A 23,977-nucleotide genomic window follows, 5' to 3' on the forward strand; every position below is an offset into this window, starting at 1 on the left:
GAAGAGCTAAACAATTTTGAGGAAGAATAATAAAATGGGGGAAAGCTGTAAACACTGCCTCAAGGATAACTATATGACTACAATAGTCAATACGGTGCAGTTTTGGCAGAGGGATAGACATAAAGATCAATAGAACTAAATAGAGAACTTGAAAATAGCCCTACTACTCAGATAACTCCCTACTGCTCTTTGACAAAGCGATAAAAGCAATTAAATGTAGATGAGATAGACATTTCAGCAAATTGTGCAGAAGCAATTGAACAGCCACACACTAAAAAGATAAGTTTCAAGCCCCACATCTTATTAAAAACAAAACCAAACAAACAATAACAACAACAACAAAAAACTGGATCATGTGGTAAAGTGTAAAGAATAAAATTATAAAGCTTTTAGAATGAAAACTGAGGAAAACTCTTCAGGATCTAGAGTTAGGCGAAGATTTCTTAGACTTGACATCAAAATATATGATCTAGGAAATGAAAACATTATTTGGTTTAATCAAGATGAAAAATTTGCTCTGTAAAATATCCTGGTAAGAGAATAAAAGAGAAGCTACAGATTGGGAGAAAGTATTTGCAAACCACATACATAAAAAGAGGCTAGTATTAAGAACATAAAAAGAACATTCAATACACAAGAGTGGAAAACAATCAGGTAAAAATGGACAAGAGACAGGAATAGATATTTTGTCAAAGACATAGATGCATGAAAAGATTTTCAACAACATTAGCCAGTAAATAGATGCAAGTTAAAATTAAGATAAGGCATCGCTGCCCAACTATTTGACACATACCTATTCAGTTCAGTTCAGCTGCTCACTGGTGTCCGACTCTGCCACCCCATGGACTGCAGCACACCAAGCCTCCCTGCCCATCGTCAACTTCCAGAGTTTACTCAAACTTATCTCCATTGAGTTAGTGATGCCATCCAACCATCTCATCCTTTGTCATCCCCTTTTTTTCCTTCTCTCAATCTTTCCCAGCATCAGGGTCTTTATAAATGAGTCAGCTCTTTGCATCAGGTGGTCGAAATATTAGAGTTTTAGCTTCAAAATCAGTCCTCCCAATGAACACTTAGGACTGATCTCCTTTAGGAATTACAGGCTGGATCTCCTTGCAGTGCAAGGGACTCTCAAGAATCTTCTCCAACACCACAGTTCAAAAGCATCAATTCTTTGGCACTCAGCTTTCTTCATAGTCCAACTCTCATATCCATACATACCTACTGGAAAAACCATAGCCTTGACTAGATGGAACTTTGTTGGCAAAGTAATGTCTCTGCTTTTGAATATGCTGCCTAGTTTGGTCATAACTTGCCTTCCAAGGAGTAAGCGTCTTTTAATTTCATGGCTGTGGTCACCATGTTCAGTGGCTTTGGAGCCCCCCAAAATAAAGTCTGTCACTGTTTCCAGTGTTTCTCCATCTATTTGCCATGAAGTAATGGGGCTGGATGCCATGATCTTCGTTTTCTGACTGTTGAGCTTTAAGCCAACTTTTTCACTCTCCTCTTTCACTTTCATCAAGAGGCTCTTTAGTTCTTCACTTTCTGCCATAAGGGTGGTGTCATCTGCATATCTGAGGTTATTGATACTTTTCCCGGCAATCTTGATTCCAGCTTGTGCTTCTTCCAGCCCAGCGTTTCTCATGATGTACTCTGCATAGAAGTTAAATAAGCAGGGTGACAGGATACAGCCTTGATGTACTCCTTTTCCTATTTGGAACCAGTCTGTTGTTCCATGTCCAGTTCTAACTGTTGCTTCCTGACCTGCATATAGCTTTCTCAAGAGGCAGGTCAGGTGGTCTGGTATTCCCATCTCTTTTAGAATTTTCCACAGTTTATTGTGATCCACACAGTCAAAGGCTTTGGCATATTCAATAAAGTAGAAATAGATGCTTTTCTGGAACTCTTTTGCTTTTTCCATGATCCAGCCGATGTTGGCAATTTGATCTCTGGTTCCTCTGCCTTTTCTAAATCCAGCTTGAACATCTGGAAGTTCACAGTTCACATATTGCTGAAGCCTGGCTTTGGGAATTTTGAGCATTAGTTTACTAGTGTGTGGGATGAGTGCAATTGTGCAGTATTTTGAGCTTTCTTTGGTGTCATTTTTCTTTGGGATCGTAATGAAAACAGACCTTTTCCAGTCCTGTGGCCATTGCTGAGTTTTCCAAATTTGCTGGCGTATTGAGTGCAGCATTTTCACAGCACCATCTTTCAGGATTTGAAATAGCTCCACTGGAATTCCATCACTTCCACTAACTTTGTTCATAGTGATGCTTCCTAAGGCCCACTTGACTTCACATTCCAGGATGTCTGTCTCTATGTTAGTGTAAGTGATCACACCATCATGATTATCTGGATTATGTAGATCTTTTTTGTACAGTTCTTATTTATAATAAAATAAAATAAACTTCTTAAAATAATTAAGTTATTACACCAACTGTTAATAAGGAAACAGAGAAACTTTTTAAATCATACATTGCTGGTATGAATATAAAATTATGCAGCCACTCTGGAAAACACTTTGATAGTTTGTTACAAAGCTAAACATGCAACTATAATATGACTCACAATTTTCATCCTGGAATTTATCCCAGAGAAATGAAAATTTATGTTAATACAAAAACGTGTTCACAAATCTTTATATCAGCTTTATAGATAAACTATAAACCTGGAAACCATGTGAATGTTTTTTAATGAGTTAATGGTTACACAAATGATAGTACGTTCATACCATTACTACTCAGCATGGAAAGGAATGAACTATTGGTGAATGCAACAACCTGGATCCATCTCCAGAGAATGATACCGAGAGGAAAAAACCTAACACTATAGGCAACACATAGTATGACTGCTGTAATAGAATGGTCTTGGTGTGATAAAACTTTTAAAATGGAAAACAGATTAACAGTAGCCAGCAGTAAATGAAGGGACAGGAGTGGGAATGAAGTAAGTATGAATATAAAAGGACAACATGAAGGATCTTAGTCCTGATGAAAATATTTCAAATCTTGACTGTTTATGTCAGTATCTTAGTTGTGATGATGTTCTATAATTTTCCAAGACATTACCATTGCTAGCAACAAGGCAAAAGGCACATGAGACATTTCTTACCATTTTTAAATGATATGTAAAGCTTCAATTATCTCAAAAATTTAAAAATATACGCACTTAGCACATTGGAAAAAATCAGGGTGTCACAAATGACTACTGTTATTATAATATGTTATATGAAAATGCCTCAGATTCCTATAAATATTTTTTTCTAAACCAAATAAAGTTTAAATATAATCCTTGAGTTCAATTTTTATAAAAGCATAAAGTAATCCTTGTTAGACAAAAACATGCAAGTCCTGATTTTATTTTTTTTTCTTTTTTATTTTTTTAATTTTAAAATCTTTAATTCTTACATGTGTTCCCAAACATGAACCCCCCTCCCACCTCCCTCCCCATAACATCTCTGTGGGTCATCCCCATGCACCAGCCCCAAGCATGCGGTATCCTGCATCAGACATAGACTAGTGATTCAATTCTTACATGATAGTATACATGATAGAATGCCATTCTCCCATATCATCCCACCCTCTCCCTCTCCCTCTGAGTCCAAAAGTCCGTTATACACAGCTGCGTCCTTTTTCCTGTCTTGCATACAGGGTCGTCATTGCCATCTTTCTAAATTCCATATATATGTGTTAGTATACTGTATTGGTGTTTTTCTTTCTGGCTTACTTCACTCTGTATAATCAGCTCCAGTTTCATCCATCTCATCAGAACTGATTCAAATGAATTCTTTTTAACGGCTGAGTAATACTCCATTGTGTATATGTACCACAGCTTTCTTATCCATTCATCTGCTGATGGACATCTAGGTTGTTTCCATGTCCTGGCTATTATAAACAGTGCTGTGATGAACATTGGGGTGCATGTGTCTCTTTCAGTTCTGGTTTCCTCGGTGTGTATGCCCAGCAGTGGGATTGCTGGGTCATAAGGGAGTTCTATTTGCAATTTTTTAAGGAATCTCCACACTGTTCTCCATAGTGGCTGTACTAGTTTGCATTCCCACCAACAGTGTAAGAGGGTTCCCTTTTCTCCACACCCTCTCCAGCATTTATTGCTTGCAGATTTTTGGATCGCAGCCATTCTGACTGGTGTGAAGTGGTACCTCATTGTGGTTTTGATTTGCATTTCTCTGATAATGAGTGATGTTGAGCATCTTTTCATGTGTTTGTTAGCCATCCGTATGTCTTCTTTGGAGAAATGTCTATTTAGTTCTTTGGCCCATTTTTTGATTGGGTCGTTTATTTTTCTGGAATTGAGCTGCCTAAGTTGCTTGTATATTTTTGAGATTAGTTGTTTGTCAGTTGCTTCATTTGCTATTATTTTCTCCCATTCAGAAGGCTGTCTTTTCACCTTGCTGATATTTTCCTTTGTTGTGCAGAAGCTTTTAATTTTAATTAGATCCCATTTGTTTATTTTTGCTTTTATTTCCAGAATTCTGGGAGGTGGATCATAGAGGATCCTGCTGTGATTTATGTCGGAGAGTGTTTTGCCTATGTTCTCCTCTAGGAGTTTTATAGTTTCTGGTCGTACATTTAGATCTTTAATCCACTTTGAGTTTATTTTTGTGTGCGTTAGAAAGTAATCTAGTTTTGTGAGTATATACTTATTGTTTATGGGAATGTGCTTGTATAAGTAACCCTGTAACTCAGAGGGGCATATTGCCTGACACAAAACATGACACAGGATTTTCAGAATCTTTCTTTTTCTGTGTCTAGGATTTGCACTATGCTTGCAGTCTGTGTCTCTTTGATGGGTGCATCTTGTATAATGTATCTCTGCTTGGCATGCATGTCAACATGTTACTGTCTGGTGAAGGCTAAAATTATCTGGCAGGCAGTTTAGACGATGTTTGTATCTGTTGAAAGGAAGTACCTTCTCTTGAGAAGTGGCCTTAAAAGAAAAATATCAGTGGTGAAAGTAGGTTAAATTTGGGTTTTGATTTCTGTGGACACAGTAGGTATTTCAGAGGCTAATGGAGACTACACTCTTATTTCCAAGTGAAAATGGTAAAAATACAGTCTCAGTTTTATATAGAGACTGTAAGAAGCATTTGTCAAGTAATGCATATATCTGAAACTAATACAACTAACACTATATGTCAATCATACTTCAATAAAAGTTAATGTAAGAATTTTATAGTTGTCTAATCAAATTTACTAGCAACATATGCTAGTGTATGTATTAGTATGAGATCGTTGTCTAATCAAATTTGCTAGCAATATATGCTATAGTATTTATTAGTATGAGACTGATAGAGCAAGAATGTAATTATGTACTTCCATATTTTGCAAGTGACATGTCAAAATATAGGTATTCATCTCACCTATAATTTTTCAGTGTGAACCTAACTTCATATATTATATATGCAGTGTAAGTAGTGGGTTTCTTGGAGAGAATTCTGCCTTACAAAGAACTCTGAACTATCCTGACCAGGTGTCAAATGGTCCAAACATAATTAACACTGGCATCGGTGTTGAGTAAAATAAAGCAAGTGACTATCTCCTGATTAAATTCAGTGCAGTTCTGAATATTAGCGTGAGGGTGGAGACTGACCTTCATGACTGGAAGCTTTTTCACTGAAAGTAGTAAGGGAATCTTAAAGACATTAAATTGTAAAGCATATAAAATTTTTAATTAAAATCCAATTATAGCCAAATAAAATTTTACCAAAGCTTAGAAACAGAACCCTCTGATTTCAATTGTTGATCAGTCAATAACTTGTGTCCAACTCTTTGTGACCCCATGGACTGCAGAACACCAGGCTCCCCTGTCCTCCACTCTCTCCTGCAGTTTGTTCAAATTCATGTCCATTGAGTAGATGATGCTGTCTAACCATCTTATCCTCCACTGTCCGCTTCTCCTTTTGCTTTCAGTCTTTCCCAGTATCAGGGTCTTTTCCAGTGAGTGGTTTCTTCCCATCAAGTGGCCTAATCATCAGTCCTCTCAATGTTGATTTCCTTTAGAATTGACTGGTTTGATCTCCTTGCTGTCCAAGGGACTCTCAAGAGTCTTGCCCAGCACCACCATTTGAAAGTATCAATTCTTCAGTGCTCAGTCTTCTTCATGGTCCAACTCTCACATTTGTACATGATTATTGGAAAAATCATAACTTTGACTATATGGACCTTTATTGGTAAAGTGAAGTTTCTGCTTTTTAATACACTGCCTAGATTTGTCATGACTGCAGTCACTATCCACAGTAATTTTGTAAGCCAAGAAAATAAAATCTGTCATTACTTCCACTTTTCTACCTTCTGTTTGCCATGAAGTGATGGGACCAGATGCCATGATCTTAATGTTTTGAATGTTGAGTTTTAAGACAACTTGTTCACTCTTTCACCCTCATCAAGAGGCTCTTTAGTTTCTCTTCACTTTCTACCATTAAAGGGGTATCATCTGCATATCTGAGGTTATTGATATTTCTCCTGGCAATCTTGATTCCAGCTTGTGCTTCTTCCAGCCCAGCGTTTCTCATGATGTACTCTGCATAGAAGTGAAATAAGCAGGGTGACAATATACAGCCTTGTCATACTCTTTTCCATATTTTTCACCAATCAACTGTGCCATGTAAGATTCTAACTGTTGCTTCTCGACCCACATATAGATTTCTTAGGAGGCAAGTAAGTAGTCTGGTGTTCCTATCTCTTTAAGAATTTTCCACCTTGTTGTGATCCACACAGTCAAAGGCTTTAGTGTAGTCTATGAAGCAGAAGTAGATGCTTTTCTGGAACTCCTTTGATTTCTCTGCAGGCTTCCTTCATAGCTCAGTTGGTAAAGAATCTGCTTTCAATGTAGGAGAATTGGATTTAATTCCTAAGTCGGGAAGATCCCCTGGAGAAGGAAATGGCAACCCACTCAGTATTCTTGCCTGGAGAATCACATAGACAGAGGAGCTTGGCGGGCTACAGCCCATGGGATCACAAGAGTCAGACATGACTGACTTTTACTTCACTTGATTTCTCCATGATCTAAATGAATATTGGTACTTTGATCTCTGGTTTCCCTGCCTCTTTGAAACCTATTTTTTATATCTGGAAGTTCTTGGTTCACCCACTGCTGAAGCCTAGCTTGAAGATTTTGAGAATTACCTTTTGTCTTCCCTTGTGGCTCAGATGGTAAAGAATCTGCCTGCAATGAGGGAGACCTGGGTTCAATCTCTGCGTTGGAAAGATCTCCTGGAGAAGGAAAAGGCTACCAACTCCAGTATTCTGGCCTGGTAATTTCCATGGACTGTATGGGTTCACAGAGTTGTACATGACTGAGTGAGCGACTTTCTCTTTCGCTTTCATGAGAAATGAATGTAATTGTATGGTGCTCTGAACATTCTTTGGCATTACCCTTCTTTGAGATTGGAATAAAAACATGTTTTTCAGTCTTGTGGCCGCTGCTAACTTTTCCAAATTTGCTGGCATACTGAGTACAGCACATTAACAGCATCATCTTTTAGAATTTGAAATAGCTCAGCTGGAATTCTATCACCTCCACTAGCTTTGTTCATAGTACTGTTTCCTAAGTCCCATTTGCCCTCACAGTCCAAGATGTCTGTCTTTAGGTGAGTGATCACATCATCATGGCTATCTGCATCACTAAGATTATTTTCGTATAGTATTCATGTATTCATGCCACTTCTTAATCTCTTCTGGTTAAGTTCTTACAGTTCTGTCCTTTATGATGCCCATCCTTGCATGAAATGTTCCCTAGATATCTCCAATTTTCTTAAAGAGATCACTAGTCTTTCCCATTCTGTTGTTTCCCTCTATTTCTTTGCATTGTTCTTAGAAGAAAGCCTTCTTATCTCTTACCTCTGATTTCAGAACTTCCCTAATTGTTTATTTATTGTCTTGCTAGGCAGGAAGAGTTCAAACTTTGCTGTGCATTTAGGACATAATTTTCTTTTTTTTTTTCTTTTTTTTTTTTTTTTCTCAGTCAATAGGCCTATTTATTTATTTATTTATTTTTATTTTATTTTTTTTTTATTATTATTATTATTTTTTTTAATTTTAAAATCTTTAATTCTTACATGTGTTCCCAAACATGAACCCCCCTCCCACCTCCCTCCCCATAACATCTCTGTGGGTCATCCCCATGCACCAGCCCCAAGCATGCTGTATCCTGCGTCAGACATAGACTAGCGATTCAATTCTTAGGACATAATTTTCTTACTCATCTAATTTATGGAAGTAGTGTCATTAAGTAGACCCTGAGTTTTCTTTAATTTGCAAGGGAAGTAATAGCATAGCATCACTTATCTAAGGTTTGATAAGTAACACCTTTAATTAAGAGAGGCATAACACAATGACTTTTCTGTGCTTTAAACTGTCATTTTAATAATCAGCTAGCAGGTTGAGGGTTTACATCTTATTTCTATTACTGCTGAGGTGACAGGGTTACCACAGATCTCAACTCACCAAGAAGGAGGTGCTATCTTTTGTAGAATCAGAAAGAAATCATAACAAGGACTAATGCAGGACTGAACATAGACTATTCATTTAATCATTTAAATTAAAGCCAAATTTTAGATCAGAAATACAGTGAAGTCATGGGCTTCCCTGTTGGCTCATCAGGGAAGATTCCACCTGCCAGTGCAGGAGATGTGAATTTTATCCCTGGGTTTGGAAGAACCCCCGGAGGTGGGCCTGTACTTATACATATATTATAAGACCCTATACTTATAATCTTTAAAAATGAACCCAGGAAGTTCTCAGAACAGTTTTCTAATTATTTTCCTTTTTTTTTTGTGCTTTGTTAAAAATCCTAAATTTAAATACTGGCTCCATCATTTCCTACTCCCTGTATACGGATAAATCACTTAACTTCTCTCTATGTCAGTTTGAAAATGATCTAATGATTGTGTGATTTGATTTACATGAAGAATATCAAACTATATGCATCATTTTGTGAACCTTAATAATTATCAGCTATTATTTCTTATTAAGCACATGTGCATTTTTCTCAAAAAGCATTTTTATTCTAATTTAAATTATTATATAAAAAAATAATACAAACATACATTTCTAAACTGGTATACAATATTTTATATTAAATTGGCCAAAAAGTTTATTCAAGTTTTTCCATAACATTTTGTGGAAAAACTCATCAAAGTTTTTGGCCCACCTAATATACCAGTATTAAAATGTAGGTGCATATATAGATAGATAGATAGATAGATAGATAGACACACACACACATAAGTATATACATATTTAATGTGTGCACTCAAGTTTATTATAAATAATAAAATTATATTTGTTATAAATATAAATAATATTGTTTTTGTCCCACAAAAATTTACTGAGCAAGTACTACATATTAAATGTGATGCCAAATTTCTGAGAATAAAGAAAATAATTTAATCTTTAGTATATAATGGAGGGGACTTAAATCTACTTTGTTATATTTCCTCCTTTCCTTCATGTATGTGTTTTGGGTTCTTTCTTTTACTCTTGAGAATTTCCTCAATTCTGGTGATTCCTGGCCATCCTTTCTTAAAAGTAAAACATTAAAATCTGCTAGGAAGTTCTGTGCGGATAAGCAGTGCTTTGGACTGATGGGTTTTAGAGCAAAAAAAAAGAGCAAACTCATTCACTTCTTTGGAATACTCCAAATGTTAATATTTTGGAGGACTTTGCCAGTAGACCAGGTAGGTTCCCCAGGAGAGAATCCTTTAGCCTCTTGCTTGAGATTTAACATCTGTAGTTGCTGGTGGATGGGGACCCATTGGAAGTTAGATAATTGCATAATTTGTCTACTTAATTAATGTATTTATGTTTTCTGGTCATGCTCTATACCCATATTCAATTCCATTCTTTTCTATACTTTGTGTCCCTGACTCTTAAGCTCTTTAATTTTTCTACATAACAAAAGACCTGCAGAGTGTACACATAGGTGAGTGTTTGGGCATATGTTATAGTCTTTATGATTTTATGACTTTATTTTAGATTGCCTCTTTTGTTTGTTTCATGGGACCTGGTGATTGTACAGTTACAATATTTGAACTCAGATTGGCTGGTTTTGGTTCAGTTGGGCATCTGCCTTAGAATTCATTTTTTTAGCTTGATATGTTGACATCACTCATACATATAGGTTAATAACTTTCTAAATCATTTAAAGCCATGCTAACTGAGTGTCGGGAGGATAATATTACATGTTTAAATTATTATTCAATATATTCCCAAATTTTTAAAAGAGCTTTATTTACACAAATGTATATTAAGGCATTTCCTGCCTGTGTAATTTTCAAATTTGTGGAAGAGAGTAACTAATTAGAAATAAAAACAATGCAATATAGAGAAAACCACAATCAAAGATATGATTCTATAAACTTAATTGGGACATTAAGAAAAACACATTTCAATATTAAATTCACTAAAAATAGATGAAAATTTCAGAATATGTGTAACATAAGGATTTTAAATTTTGAGCAGTCTTCATAACCACGGAATGAGTTACTCAATGATTACCCTATTTAAATTTGCAATCATCCATCTGCAGCTCATCACTTCCAATTTCTCTTTTGATTTTTGTTTCTATAGGGCATTTTTCTAACATATTATATTCTTATTTATTATGCTATTGTTTACTAGTCAATGCCCTATCCCACCCTCCCATTGAAATGTATGAACAATATGAGGCAGATTTTTTTTTTTTTTTATTTTACTCATGTGTCAAATGCCTGATATAATGTGTGGTATGTAGTAGTTACTTAATACTTGTTGAAAATATAGTATTTGTATAAATCTTTTTAAAAAGTGAAATCATTACATACAAATATGAAATATAAACAGAAATTCATAGACCTGGAAAACAAACTTATGGTTACCAAAGGGTAAAGGGGATGGTGGTGGGGATAAATTAGGCTTTTCTATTAATATGATATATACATACATTGAAACAAATCCTTGGTCTGAGTCTGACTTTGTGTTCTTGGGTTTGTAGAAGTGTATAATGCTGAAAGCATGGAAAAGGAATGTTTGCTGTGCTATGTGAAGGTTAATACTGTAACTATAGTTTTAAACCAGCTTTGCTTTTGATGTATATTTAAATTTAAAATAGTTTTAGAGATTGAGGAAAGTAGGAAGTAGAAATAAAAGGAGAAAGGATAATTAAGAAGATTTTTGTACATGTATAAAAGGCTTGTATATTGGAAGTTAAATTTTTTTTCTTATATTAAGTGTTGACAAAAAAATATCATTCTCATATTTATCTAATGAATGTTGCCAGAGAGAAGGGTTTTATAACATTTTCAGTCCTTAAAGCAGCCGATACAAAATATAATCTTTTAGAGAAAGCATTATTTAAAAAAGGGGGGAATATTTGATATTAATGTTTAGTAAAAACAGTGTAAGAAAAGTCACACTTTACCTTTTAACAAGACCAGAAAAACATTGTATGTAATACAGAAGAAGAGTCATCTTGATGTGTTGTGTCTGCCACTTAAAGCTCTAAGCTATTTTTATTTCAGAAAATTTTCAAGCATCTTGACAAGCATAAGTGTCATCAACCATGGCCCAGAATACACATCATATCTTAAAGTAAGCTGTTGCTGAGTTAAAGTGCTTATATAACTGCCTTCAGTATGTTCAGAGGCTTATTATGAACTACAGACATATTTCAAAGCATGACCACAGAGATTCAGCAACAGATTGTTATGAATGGGATATAATGAGCAGAACATTGAGCAATAAAGTGTCACAATTATATAAGGAAGGTATTACTGACTCATGAACGGAAAGTGTTTTCCATAATAGTGAGTTATTTTCACTGATTCATCTTCACTTTTCAGCCAGAATTTTCACTTTCTTTCTGTTTCCTGCTCTCCCTGCCCCAAGCTTATTGAGGTATAAATGACAGTGACATTTTTAAAATGTACATGGTGTTTTGATATGCATATACACTGCAGAATGATTACCACAGTGAGCTAAGTAACAGATCAATTACCTCACGCAGTTACTTTTTTATGTGTGTGATTTACCCTATTAACAAATTTCAAGTATACAATATAGCATCATTAACTATAGTCACCATGTTGCATATTAATCTCAAAGAATTTATTCATCTTATACCTGAAAGTTTGTACCTTTTGTCCAACATCTCCTTATTTCCCCCAGTCCTTCAGCCCTTAGTAATCTTCATTTTAAGTTCTGCTTCTGGGCATTCAATTTTTTTAGCTTCCACACATGAGAACCCGTAGTATTTGTCCTTTCCTTTCCTCCCTGACTTATTTCACTAACCATAATATCCTGCTGTTTTATCCCTGTTGTCAAAATGGAAAAATTTCCTTCTTTTTTATAGTTGAGTAATATTTCATGTGTGTGTGGATACACATTTTCTTTATTCATTCACCTATGAACTCATGTTTGGATGTGTGTACATATGCATATATAGCATCTCTAAAATTAATGTAAATATCTATTTATTGATCAGTTTTAAGGTGACTACATTAATATAGCTTGCATATAAGTTTAGAAAAAATTTTGACTCACATAATAACATGCATAGAATGTTAGAGGCCCATAAGATGTCATGGTGAGAAGTCCAGGAGTAACGGTTTCCTCTTTTTAGCTTGCCTGTCTCTTCCATTTGGTTTTTTTTATGCTTTTTTTTTTTCTTTTTGAGTTTCTTTCGGTTTATTCCTGTGGGCTAAATATGGGTTTACTTTCATTGATAAGACTTTGATTGGCTGCAAAATGTGGTCAAAACCAAAAGCTTACTTTCTACAATATTCATTTTGAACATGGACATTTGCTCTTGATTTTAGGCAAACTTATGCTTTCAAGCATTGTTTTGAGCTTCCTTTTTTCAGATAAGCTTGTATTGCCAGATACTCTGCACATTGAGATATAAAAACAGAAGATATATATTCAATAGCACTTTACAAAGTGAGAAACAGAATATTTCTAAACAGAAGAATATTTTATTTGCATATGTATTTATTAATCTATCTAATACATTGAATAGATAATAAATATAATAAATATTTGTATTTATTCATCTATCCAATAATAAAATTAACACATAATAAATATAATACATACATTTATTTATCTGATAAACTGAATGCATACTAAATATAATAAATTGCATATGTAGGACCTATTATATGTCAGGCATTGGTCTAAGAGCTTGATACATATAAATTAACTTAATCTTCAGAACAACCCTATGAGATATATATTGCTATCATCCCCATTTTACCGATGGAAATACTGTGGCACAATTAAGTTTCTTGCCTCAATTTCTTAATTTTCCCTTACAGTATATTTTCCCTTCACCAATACACCCCTCAAAAAAAGAAAGAACAAAATACATGGGGACAGAGTAACCAGGCTGAGTTATATGTAGTGGAACTATGTTTGCCATTTTGACCTAGTCACAGAGCAGCTTCTGGCGTGGTGTTCCATGTTTAGGGTCACTATCTTAGCTCATTCTGAAGCCAACTGAAGGAGTCCCAGTTGTCCACCCATTTGCCAAAATGATCTCCTTTATTTTCGGTGATGGTTAAACAGGAAAGTTAGCTTGACTAAAGTAGTTTTCCAAGGACAACATTTTGCAGATCATTGATTTTGAGTCATTACATGATAGTATCAGCAAAGTTACCAACCACTATTAGTGGTTCACTCATTAATCAAATATTTAGCATTTAATAAGAATAATGATAGAAAGTGTCATGGGATGTGGTTATAGCTCAATTCATAATAAAACTTGAGTTGTTGATTGGTTGACTTTTAAGCAAAATGATCACAGCCTCATCAAATCTTAAACTTGGAATTTTTGAGTAGAACCCCCTTCTCAATACTAGATTCCTTTTTATATTTCATGCATGAAAACTGCAAATTGCTGCTCTTTTTTTGTGTGTGTGAATGTTAACATATTCTAATCAATAGGTCTTATGTATTAGTTCCAGACATCTGTATTAATGAAGAACAATTTTGAGTTTTAAATATTATATAAAATAATGCCCTATTTTAGGCAAAAAAAAAAAAAAAAAATAGAGGTGTAATGATGTGCTAGTTTTAAATCATGGAACTGATTTGAGACTTTAAAAGAAAATTGAAGGTTTAATAAATGGATCCTAAAATAGCAAGTCCCTTAAATCAGTACTTGGTTCATACAAATGCATGGGAAGAAGTGCGTAATAAAACTTAAGAAAAGTGTAAAGATGCTAAGGGAAATAACCTTCATCATGAGCATTCAGAAATGGGAAAAGTCTGAGGTCTCAATTTAGAAAATGATTATACAAAATATAGACAGGTTGCAAATAGATAAATTAAGTTCAGTGGGGGCAAATTAGAAACTCATTTTGGTATCAGTGTAGGCCACAGAGAATGTCGTGAACAGTGAGTTTGGGGTTTTATCTTTTTTATTCGTTGTTGCATTCTTAGTGCATAGAGCCATGACCATTTAGGTGGTATTCAATGAATATTTGTTGAATGAATGAAAACATTAAGCAAAGAAACAGACCACTGCTACAGACATAACCAAATCTGCTGGTGTTTTCCATTATAAAGTTATATATTATAAGTAATTTATATAAAGACATATATATATATAACATCATTTTCAAAGGTTCTAATATTCAAGTATTTAGTAAGAGGGATGGCAATAATAACATTTGCATGACTTAGTGATTAGCTAAAACAAACTAGAGTGTGTTGTTTTGGAAACAAATTATTGCAGAGTATTGTTTTAATGTAGCAATTTTCTATGAGAGAAATAACTGTAGCACAATATTAGCCCACCAGTGAAGCTTCAAAATGTAGCTCTTAGTTTATGATTTGGATAACTTTAATGGAAACAAAACATGTATCAATAGATGTTATATGAGAGTTTATTATTTGGTCATTACCATGTAAATCTTAAAGTTTCTATTCTATAACATTTCAGAATTAATCCTCACAGTTTAAATTTTTTCATTGTGCATAAAAAAATGAATAAAAGAAAGAACATCTTTCCTCATAAGTGTACCTGTACTCCACTTTGAGTTAAATACCAAGATATACTTCAGTAAAGCAGTTTTATTAAGATAAGCTGCTAGGCACATCTGGGTTTTTCATAAGTGGTATATTTAAAAAAAAAAATAGCCTGCCAACTGTGGTCTGACATTCTGAAATGTTCCCACTGTCTACTTCTTCAGTTCAGTTCAGTTCAGTCGCTCAGTCGTGTCCGACTCTTTGCGACCCCATGAATCGCAGCACACCAGGCCTCCCTGTCCATCACCATCTCCCGGAGTTCACTCAGACTCACGTCCATCGAGTTGGCGATGCCATCCAGCCATCTCATCCTCGGTCGTCCTCTTCTCCTCCTGCCCCCAATCCCTCCCAGCATCAGAGTTTTTTCCAATGAGTTAACTCTTTGCACGAGGTGGCCAAAGTACTGGAGTTTCAGTTTTAGCATCATTCCTTCCAAAGAACACCCAGGGCTGATCTCCTTCAGAATGGACTGGTTGGATTTCCCTGCAGTCCAAGGGACTCTGAAGAGTCTACTCCAACACCACAGTTCAAAAGCATCATTTCTTCAGCGCTCAGCTTTCTTCACAGAACCTTTCAATTCTTTAAAGAGTGAATGATATCCAAGGAGGTGTCAGCTCTCACAATCGTTTATTGGCTTATTTAAAATTATTAAGAAATTTTTATTGAATGCTATGTGCTTAATGTTCTACCTCACTTTACCCAGGCATATTTGCTATAGGAATTTATAGAAAATATATATATATTGAATAAAAACAAAGACTTAACCCAAGGGGTCTATATAATGTAAAAAAGAAGAAACTGAAAATTCTATGGTTCAAAAAATGTGAATTAATTTTAAAGGTACATTTTAAGTTAGATGCCATTATCTCTTGAAAATGATGTTGTAAAATAATACTCATTAATATAGCATGGTCATGGTTCTTCCTTAAATAAAAATGCATGCTAAAAAGACAGTTTGTAGTGTACAGTCGTAATAACATATATTTTATGTACTATTTAAATATATACCAAAGGATTAGCTTTTTTATCTCTGGTGATAGAAGAGAATTTAATTTAATTTTTGACATATATAAAAAATGTATATATATCTGCAGAGAACATATAGCCCACTGCAAATTTGTATGTAGAATACAAGAGAATTATAGAAAATGTACATTGGAAGCTCAGTATATTTGGAGAGATTAAGATAACTCTTGAACTCTAGTTAGCATTTAATTTACTCTGTATTAGAATTTGAGGGATCACATTTTCTTCATTTTCTCCCTCCAAATCTAGGATCTTCCTGCTGTTTATACCATCTGTTGACCATTTCTTCTCTTTATCTAAACTCTGTTTTCAATGAGCATTTAGAAGAAGCCAAAAATTAGCAACACATGAACCAAACAGTGTCTCCAAAGGAGTGCACTGAGACTTTGGCTTTGGCATTCATTTTGATGCTGTTGTAGCTGCCCCATGATAATTGTCTGTAGTGCTTCCCTGGCCAAATAGCAGTCTAGTTACATGTGGCATGAAAAAATAGAAATATTGAAGGCTCAGATCTAAAGACAGGTTAGGAATTAAAATGCCGGAATAGTACAGGAGATATGCCTTAAATATTTTGTCATGATAAAAGCAGATGAACTGACAGATTGAAGACAATTATCAGTATTTCCAGTGAGAAACAGTAAAAAAAAAAAAAAAAAAGTGGGAGCCAAGTGTAGGGGTCAGGGTTGTAGAATCATTTTATATTAGAGTTTCTGCATAAACTCTCTCTGTATGACTGTAACTCACTCTTTTGAGGAAACCTGCACAGATTCTGAGTGATAAACTCCCTCGTTTTTAAAAATATCTTTGAGAAAACAGGGGAATGGCTTCTTACCATGAAAGTTACCTTTATTTCCTGTTGAGAATTTACTTTCAGTGTAGTTGAGAGCAAAGGGAAATTGAGTGTGCTGTCAGTCTGTGGTCCATCCTGAGTTACTGGGGTAGCTGCCTTTGTTAACTGCCCCCTAGGAATGGTTGAAAGCAATCTCTTAAGCCCTTTAACCTTAATAGTGCCCTGAGCAAGCTCTCTAAAAGTTCAAAAGTACACATTACTCATAAAAGAACCAAACATTTTGATTAGAAAACTATAGAGAACATTCAATGTTGTGAGAGAGTTGTGTGGACTTTGCTGATGACAAGTGCATCCACTGATATTTCTCTGGGTTTCAGAAGAGAACTCCATGGAGATGGCATTAAAGTCAAGATTTAGTTTAATTTTAAAAATATTCAAAGTCATTTCTTACATAAGGCTTGATTTTGATTTGCACCTTTTGGATATTCTGATTCATTAATTCAACAAATTTTATTGAGCATCTAAAATGCACAAAACTCCATTCTAAGTACTCAACTGTGACTGGAAAAAAACAAGAACAGGCAGTCAGAAATGCACAAGGGAAGGAAGAAAAAGAAGGAAGGGAGACAGAAAGGAAAGAAGCCTGATATATTGTTGAAACTATCTAGAGTTCTTGATTCAGCTTTCTAAAATGTTTCTCAATGGTTTGGGTAAATTGCCTTTAAACTTTTACATTGTTGGTGGGAATGCAAACTGGCACAGCCACTATGGAGACCAGTGTGGAGATTCCTTAAAAAGCTGGGAATAGAACTGCCACATGACACAGCGATCCCACTACTGGGCATTTACCGCAAGAAAACCAGAATTGAAAGAGACGCATGTACCCCAATGTTCATTGTAGCACTGTTTCCAATGGCTAGGACAGAAACCAACCTAGATATGCACCAGGAGATGAATGGATAAGGAAGTTATGGTACGTATATGCAATGAAATATTACACAGCTATAAAAGGGAAAACTTTTGAGTCAGTACTAGTGCAGTAGATGAACCTAGAGCCTATTTTACAGAATGAAGTCAGAAAGAGAAAGACAAATACTGTATATAAACGCATATATATGAAATTTAGAAAGATTGTACCAATGATCCTACATACGAGCAGCAAAGGAGACACAAACATAATAGACTTTTGGACTCAGTGGGAGGAGAGGGTGGCATTATTTGGGAGAATAGCATAGAAACATATACATTACCATAAGTAAAATAGTTGACCAGTGTGAGTTCAATGCACGAAGCACAGTACCCAAAGTCAGTGCTCTGGGACAACCTAGAGATAGGGTGGGGAGGAAGGTGGGAAGGGGTTCAGGATGGGGTCACGTGTATACCTACCTCAAAATCATGTTAATGTATGGCAAAAACCGTCACAATATTGTACAGTAATTATCCTTCAATTAAAATAAATTAATTTAAAATTAAAAAATAAATACACTAGGAAATGAATCAGTTAGTTTATTCTTGCTAATAAGTTTTGATGTATTCAGCTACTGAATAGTCTTTGTAATCAAGATTATAGTATTTACTCTCAGGGAACTGGTGTATTAAAATAGGTCAGTAGGTAAATATCACAAAATCATTAAAAATCAATGAGTGCAACCACAGGGTAAAATAGTTGGACTTAATCTAGTCAGGAGTATAGCAAATGAGGAAGGAAAGTCTTTAATGAAAGACTGGCTTTTGAGTTGAGATCTGGAGATTAAGAGGATTTAATTAGGTGAAAAACAGAGATGGGGAGGCAGGGTATGTATGACACAGAAAGAGCATGTGGAAAGCCTCAAAATGTAGGAACTCTGGTATTTAAATGGCTCTGAAAATAGGCAGCATGGCTGAAGATAAGAAAATAATGTGCAGAGCCTCGTTGGTAATCATGTTAAGGATCTTGGTTTGATCCCAGAGTAATGGGGTAGCTCCTGATAACTTAAATAGGGGAATTTAATTATTGAATTTTAACTTTTAAATTATGTCTCTTCCTGCAGATTAGAGAATAGGGTCAGTAAAAATCAATATAAACATAATTTTTTATAGAGCTATTCCATTAGTCCAGGTGAGAAATGATGACTATTTGGACTAGAATGTTTATTTCTGAGATAGAGATAAGTGAATAATTTCTATAAATATTTAGGAAGCAAAGCTGTATTGGTAAAATTTTAGAAATGGCAAGTACAAGAGAGAAAAGTTTAGGAATGAATCTAAAATTTTGAGTATGTTTAATTGAATACATAGTCATGGCATTGGTTGAAAGAGAAAATTCTAGAGCAAGATTTTTTCTTTTATGTGTGTGTGTGTTTAATAGTGAGTGAGAAATGATTATAATTTTGTTTCACATATGTTTTCGTTGTCTTTGAAAAATCTATATTTCAAGAAGCTGGTTAAATCAGTGTCTTTGATCCACCAAGATGTTGAGTAATATATAGATACACATGTGTGAGCCATTGTCATACCACCTGAAGTTTTGGGCACAGATGAGATTTCCTGTGAACAAATTGAAGCAAGACCAGAAATAATATTTTATTTAATAAAAAGCATATGATGAACTTTCAGAAGAAAATGAATAGTGAGGATCAGAGAAACAAGAAGGAAAAGATCGCAGTGTCTGAGAAGGTAACATGGAGAAAAGTATTGTCAGAAATCCATTGCTAAGGAGTGGTAAGATAGGAAAAAAAAAACATTAAATGAACAATATAGACATCACTAAAGAGCTTAGGAAGCATTCTTATGATGGAATTAGGGGAAGTGAATAGAGTGGTGTAGGCGGAAGACTTGAACAGAGAGACATGTGGTGTGTTAAGGTTTTCTCTTCTGTTGATGCTATTCCATCCTACCAGGACCCTCACTAAATATAGCCTCTAAATTTATGAAGCACTTCTTATTTTGTCTAAAAGAGGAGACTTTGTTGAAGATGTTTGGAAAAAACTAAAATGTTGGAGAAAATATTTCCTATGTATTTAGTAGTCCCGTACGATTATACCAGTTCAGGTTTCATTGTGCTAAATTGTTAATATGCTACACTATCAGGGTCTTCCCTCACCCAGTATCTTACTTAACATCTGGCTGCAGTCTATTATGGATAAGTTAACTTTTAAAAATCTATTATGCACTTCAAAATTGGTTCTATAATTGTATTATCACTCTGGAAGAATTGGCTACATTTCAGCATAAAAAGTAAATGGCTCTGACTTTTCTCATTAATATTTGATGGTACATGGTTTAATATTGAATTGAAGCAGAACCCTGAGGTGGTCATGAAAAGGACAATTTATAAATGTGAATTTAACCAGGGGATGATAAAATAAATCTTAGTTTTAGTTCCTCTAGGTGAATGAGGCTTACTAGACTCTATCTACTTAAGAATCATATTTAATTAAAAGTAGAACATCTTTATCACTATGAGGGAGAATAATCAACATCTCCCTGTTCAATACATTCAATCAGTGTGGCCCATGAAGAATTAACAAATTCTATGTTTTTTTGCACACATCCTAGCCCCTGTGTTTATCAATACATTTGAGAGATGCTGATATATACATGAGATTGAAAAGATCTACCCACATGAAGAAACCTCACAATTGTTGTCAAGTGGACTACCTCTATTCTATTCATTTTACTTGACTTTATAGCAAAGAGATTCTATTTGCTGTCTTTGGGAAAACAAATGCCTGGCAGTAAGGTGTCTGGTCATTTTTTGTGGAACCACAATATGCCAGTGTATATTTATTGTGCTTAGTATTTTTAGAAGGCAAAATCTTAAAAGCACCTAACAATAGATAATGTTATCTTCTCTAACCATATTGTGGGTTTATTACAGAAAACAAAAAATGTTATAAATTTTTAAAAGTACTTGCATATCACTTTGTTTTGATAGCCTCAAATACCTTGAGATTCACGGCATGGTTACTCAAAGGTTCTGTCCTTACTCCTGTTATTTGTCTTTCAACCAACAATTTAGGTGAAAGGATGCCTCACCTTGATGATGTTTTATATATTGTTTTATTAAAAAACAAATATCCAGGAAGAAGCAAAGCTTTTTAAATAATTTGGCGCACCCAGTACAAAAGTGACAGTCTGGAAACTCTTAATCAAAACTTTTAAAGAAAGACCACAGCAGAACATTAAACTAAGCATGGGGCTCTTTAAGTATGAACCCTGTGTAACTGCACAAGTTGTGAATGATATCAGCCATATAATAAGGCATGTAAACAATCCTGAAAAAACTAAGCCAGCATCTAAAAATCCATTCCAAAGGAAATCTAATACAAGACTTTCATATTTATCTCTCAAAACCTAAAAGAAGTAGTCAGTTCTTTTCTTTGCTACACTTCCCTGAATTTGAATATTTATACAATTTCCCTGCACATCTACCACACACACACACACATATATATATAATTATATACCATATATATATATATATATATATATATATAATTTCCCCCAACAGCTCCTGTTGGCATTGCCTATCAATTAAATAATCTATGGACCATCTGCTCTGAAATTCCCACTATATTCAAAGTATATTTTATAACTTCTTTTGAAGTAGGGCTCCTTTTGTGTAGTTTCATTGTCCTTAGTTTTAAAACTCAAGATTTTCTCAGTTATAAACAGAAGGGCTTTGGCCCCTCTTCAGCATCAAAGCCAAGATTTACTCAAACTGTCTTTTGTAACTGTTTCATGCAACCCCATGACCCTAATCAGGTAGATGCTAGAAATTTAACACTGCAAACTAAAATGAAGTTTGAGCATAAAAACGTACTGTTAAATGGAGTATAAAATTGAAGCAGCCTGTTTTGGAGCATGGGCTTGCCTCAGGCTCTGTGCACTTTCAGGAGAGCTCAGACTCCAAGTACTTCACAGTTTGACAGGAATTGCACAGTCCAGTCTGGGACACATTAACGTAAAAGAAAATAGAGAAACTGGGACCCTCAAAACATCCTAGCCCTCTGATTCAATAGTACTTTGAATTTGTCCTGGCAGTTTATTAGTAATTGTTCTTCAAAAATTTGCAAATATATATTTCAAATAAGAAAACATCCAACTTAGAAATTCTCTTTGATCTGCCTAAACTAGTTACCTTACTTGATATTCAGTTCTTTATTTATTGAAGGTAATCATATTCTTAATATGGGCAGAATGGTCACTGTCATATTTGAATACATCAGACTCACTTAAATTGGAAGTTAAGATCAGATGTGAAAGACAGTAAAATAATAAAGAATAGGGTAATTGTTAATTAACATAATAAAAACATAACTATAGACTTTCTGGCCAAAACTTGGGCTTCTGTAGATTTTTTAACTAGGGGAATTTGTTTGTATGCTTTTAAATTCATGCAGTGATGTGGGCTTATCCATGCCCCACCCCCCTCAAAAAAAGGCATAGAAATAAATGTATTTTGTTCCAATCTAGTGAAGAAGTAGCAAAACTCTACACAGCCATAGATAATTATGCTTGTTAAGTGCAATCTCAACAGCATATTAACAATTCTACCCATATCCACTGAGTGTATTGACAGGCAGTTTATGGTGTTTCCTTTCTCCTCTGTTCAAACAATACCACAAAGGAATTTTGTGAATGTTGATTTAATGCTTAAAAAAATTATATTAGAATGAGATCAATTTCAGACTTAACTAGTCCTAATGGCTGTAATAATGAATAGCAGTAGTAAACAAACCTGAGATGTTGGCAAAGAAGATCAGAAGAGACATATTTTGAGGAGATATTTTCTCTATTTTAAAAATGGTAATTTGTCCTTTAATGAACATTTTATGAGGCAGAGTCTTATCACTTAGCAGACTTTGAGATCATGATAGCTTTCCTAATTAGTCTGTTAATGGTAGCAGCATAGTGGAGATGGTGCTTATAGGCAGAATTGAAGTCAGGAGATAATTACTCTGGTTCTTGAGTAAAGCAGAAAAAATCATCTCAGAAATACCCTGTGACAAGCTCCACATTGCAGCACATCTTGGGGTGGGGAGAATCCTAACATCATTAACTGTTTTTAGCAATCTGTCATTGTACTGGCTTTTTATGCTTCCAACAAAACCAGTCAAGTTATCACAGTATTGTACAGGTTCTTTTACCACTTCTTGATCCCCCTCTGTGAGATATTTCACAATGAATGAATATCTAGAAAAAACAAGAGGTATGTGCAACTATTTACCAGAATATCATTGTGCCTAGTATGCAAAATATCTAACTGCCAAACTGAAAAATGTGGATATAAATTCATGTTCTGATCCACATTCACAGGCTATTTTAAAAGGAATTGTTCTAATGCAGCTAGCCACAGGTATTTTATACTAACAGATTATAACCTATCTGAATAAAGACTCACTGAGTTGCAAAGAAACTTATATTGGAGTTTTGGGATCTCTTTCTCATTGATGGTCAACCTTAGATCAAGACAGTGTCTGTCAGTCAAACTACACAAAATCATTTGAGAAAGAGGCAATATTAAAATACCAATTTTTTTCTGAAAATTTGAAAGATACATACTTCAGTTCAGTTCAGTTCAGGAGCTCAGTCATGCCTGACTCTTTGTGACCGCATGAATCGTAGCACAACCAGGCCTCCCTGTCCATCACCAACTCCCAGAGTCTATTCAGACTCATGTCCATCGAGTCAGTGATGCCATCCAGCTACCTCATCCTCTGTCATCACCTTCTCCTCCTGCCCCTAATCCCTCCCAACATCAGGGTCTTTTCCAATGAGTCAACTCTTTGCATGAGGTGGCCAAAGTATTGGAATTTCATACTTAAGTCCACCCAACAAATCATTTATATTGTAACACTTATATAGCAATTCTGAATTTGTATGAATATAATACACTATTAGCATAGTCTCAAAAATATCAACCAAAAATTTAAAGTAATATAAGAAATAACTGTGGGAAACTTTATTATATATGCCTTTTCCAAAAGTTTTCAAGTGATCAAAGGATATTTAGGAAATCCAGTCCCTTATTAGGTTATAAGCCTAGACTCAACTGATAGCCAAAGATTGATATTCAACTGATTTCACACTCTGACTACTTTGAGTTATAAGGAAGAATAAGAAAAAGATTTGAAATTTTGCTTATTTAAGT

The sequence above is a fragment of the Budorcas taxicolor genome, chromosome 23, assembly GCF_023091745.1.
Source record: "Budorcas taxicolor isolate Tak-1 chromosome 23, Takin1.1, whole genome shotgun sequence".
Taxonomy (NCBI): Eukaryota; Metazoa; Chordata; class Mammalia; order Artiodactyla; family Bovidae; genus Budorcas; species Budorcas taxicolor.